The sequence below is a fragment of the Mus caroli genome, chromosome X (genome assembly GCF_900094665.2).
Source record: "Mus caroli chromosome X, CAROLI_EIJ_v1.1, whole genome shotgun sequence".
In the NCBI taxonomy this organism is placed as follows: domain Eukaryota; kingdom Metazoa; phylum Chordata; class Mammalia; order Rodentia; family Muridae; genus Mus; species Mus caroli.
In genome coordinates this window covers 111,965,598-111,969,105 of record NC_034589.1, presented here as the reverse complement: position 1 = coordinate 111,969,105, position 3,508 = coordinate 111,965,598, and positions in this window count along the sequence as shown.

Below are 3,508 nucleotides of genomic sequence, written 5' to 3'. Positions count from 1 at the left end.
ATTAAAAAAAAAAAAAAAAAAAAATGAAGTTTAAAACCAGAGCTAGCATAAATACCTGTTGCTCACTGTACTCCATACGATCCTCTGATTCTTTCCTTTGAAAGAAAGATGAAATTTCAAGACCTGTAAGTCATAGAAAGTACTCAGAAATTGCTGGTTATTTGTGAGCCTAGAGGCTGCCTGGAGCTGAAAAAAAGAAAACAAACCTGGGTATGCCCTGTAGTTAAAACATTTCTGGGAACAGCTTAACCTTAAAGATAAAGAGGAATGTGAAGGCATAAAAGGGCTATCTGAACTGAGTCAACAACTCACAGAACTCTGACACCCTGCACGTACATGTAATTTTTCTGCTGATGTTTGAATAAGCCAATAGTATGTCGCTATGCTGAATTCCACACCCCTAAGCCCCTTACCCCATAAAAACCCCTAGCTTCTGAGCCTTGTGGCCAACATTCGTTATCTCCTGTGTGGGATGCATGTCGATCCGGAGCTCTGTCATTAAACTAAATCATGTAATTACATCAGGGCAGTCTGTTCATGATTCTTTGGGTGCTTGCCGAATTGGGAATTGAGTGGGGGTTTCCCCACTAGGTTCTATCACCTTCTCGTGGAGCTCCACATCAAGCAGTATCCCCTCAGTGTTTTCCCGCCATCTCCAGGTTCCTGGTTTTGGTGCCAATCTGTTGTAAGCCGGCTTGCAGCCTACATGAACTGGGTAAAGAGACTTAGACTGCTAGAAAAGATAATGGAGCCAAGACAAACGCCTGATCAAGGCCTGTGAGTTTATTAAGAGACCATGCTTATATGGGGGAAGGCTCATCCCCCACCCCCACCCTGCCAGTCCACTCCGTTCCTGGAGCCATTCTGTCAGCACTTGGTTGCCAGGCTGGTTGCTTATTCAGGAATTTCTCAGCAAGACAGGTTCATCCTCTCAGCAGGTAGCAGAAGAGCAGAGCAGTTATCACTTCAAAAGAAGCCAGCCAAGTTGGAAAGTTGCACTGCAGGTGGCCCCACCTCAGTGGTGACATGGTCTGTACCAGCCTGCTTCAGGCTGCGGGAGTTTACAGTCTTACTTTCCTATCTTAGACAAGTTATAAAAAGAAAAATGCAATTTTCCCACATGAATCCAATAACTTTTGAAGTTAACCAATGGATAATTTTGTCAACCTGAAATCACGCATAGTACAAACCTTTGAGATGAGGATGTCATAAGGGTGTTTTTAGACTGTAAATTTATATGGGGTTACTTACTCTAAATGTAGATGGAATAATTTCATAGGCTGGGATCCTATGTAGAATACAAATTAGAACGTGAGATCATAACAACCATTCATCTTTCTCTTCTTCTTGAATGTGAATGGAATAAGATCAGTTGCCTCATACTAGCACTGTTATTCCTCAGTTACCAGTAGAGGGGTAGTTTGGATACTTTGATCATGAATCTGAATGTACATATGCTAAGATCCTTGTCCCCAATTGTTTCTTGATTGATCAATAAAGAAGCCAGTGAGCAATGGCTAGGTGGAAAGAAAGATCCTACAGACTAGGAAAGAGGGGAAGGTATGAAGAGGATAATTGAAATACTTGGGAGAGAGAGAGAGAGAGTTAGAACAGATTCCAAGCCTCAGGGGAGATCTTCCAAAATATGGATGAAAAGGGAAAATGGCCTACAGAAGGTCAGCCCTAAAACATCTTGGGCAGCAAGACCAATGTGCTTCACAGAAGATAACTGGGCAACTAAGCTAAGGGCAGATTTAGAGGTGTTAAATTAGGAGTAAAGGGAAATGCACACTAGTGGCTGGAGGCTTAGAAGAACCCAGCCACTGAGCCAAAAAGGCAGGTAAAAATGAGTTAATATGTATGAGTTGTTCATTTGGGGATCTGAGACACCTCAAGGATGGGTGTGTGTCTGAGACTCACCAGGAGTTCAAAGCTATGGAACAAAAAAATTACTGCTACAATTAACATGTTGCACTGTACCATCAATATGTGGTCCATAATATATCCTTAGCTTCTGAAGTTGTATTTATGGTTTATTTTGACATAGAAATGAAAGAAAGCAACCAGTATATTCTTGGAAATACTTTCTCTAAAACATAGAAGTACACTAAGTTTTTTTTTTCATATTTTCTATTATGAATCAATGACATTCTTCAGAAAACCAGAAAATGTAAAATTAACTTTTAATAGTCTGTTGTAATTGTTATTCCAGAGGCTTGTTGCTCAGTAAGCTCACCTCACCTTTTAGAGCTCTTTCAGAACTCTTACTGGTGGTTCAACTCAGATATTCTGTCTCTGCTTGTGAGGGTTGGATGTATCCTAAATATGACACATTCTGTCAAATCTGTCTCTAATTTGCCACTTTATCCACCCCTGAAATAGATTTCACTTTCAAACACTGCGGCTTTCTTCTGCAAACTAATCTTACCTACATTGTTATGGATGAAATATGCATATTAAGAACAGATCTGTATTCCAGAAATATCATACTATATTCTAGAGTGTGTCTCCATTCCTTCTGGGTTACATAGACCTGGAATGTCTTTGAATTTGATCCCTTGGCAGAGTAGACATGTTAGTGGATTAAAAATATTCTACAGGAAAAGAAAATGCTGTCATTTATATGGAGATATGAAAGAGCTGAAACAGCTAAGAATGTTTTAAGTAAGAAGGAAAGTTGCTGGATACTTAATAATACCTGACTTTAATCTATACCATATTAAGGTGTATTAAAAAATAGCATACTTCTGTAAAACATTATAATATAATATTAGATGAAGAAATAAGTTCACATCGCTATAGTTATTTGAATTTTAATAAAAATTTATACACAAGACAGCATTTTAAACAAGTACTGCAGGGAAGATTGGAAGACTACAAATAAAACACAAAAATTATAACCTATTTGGTATAAAAGTCAACTCAAACTATATTAAGCCTCCTAACATAATACCTAAAATGTTGAACTATTAAAATAAATCATAGAAAACCACTTCCGCATCTAGTTATAAACAATGAGTTTCATAATCATAATCTAATATCTCCATAAATAACAGGAAGACAAGACAAATGAGATTGTAGTAATGTATTTTCCTGGCAAAGGAAACAATCACCAGAGTGAAGAGACCATCTAGACAAATGATTCCAAAACCTCCTAATGATGTGATTTCATGTTATGGAGATTACCAGCCATAATGTGTTTCTTTTGGTACTTCATAATTGTAATTTTGCTACTGTTATGAATCATAATGTAAATATCTTATATGTTATCTCCAAAGGGCTCACAACCCATAGGTTGTGTACCACTAATCTAGAGAATAAGGACATATCTTTGTAAGGTATTCATCTAAGACAGGACATTCATCCAAAATATATAAAGATGCAAGGACATTAAATCCAAATTGAACTTATAATGTGATCAACCAATTAAACCGAGTAAGATATGAGAGTACAGGATAAAGGTGGTGCAAATAACATAAAAGAACTAAAAAAAAAAAAAAGTCAGAAG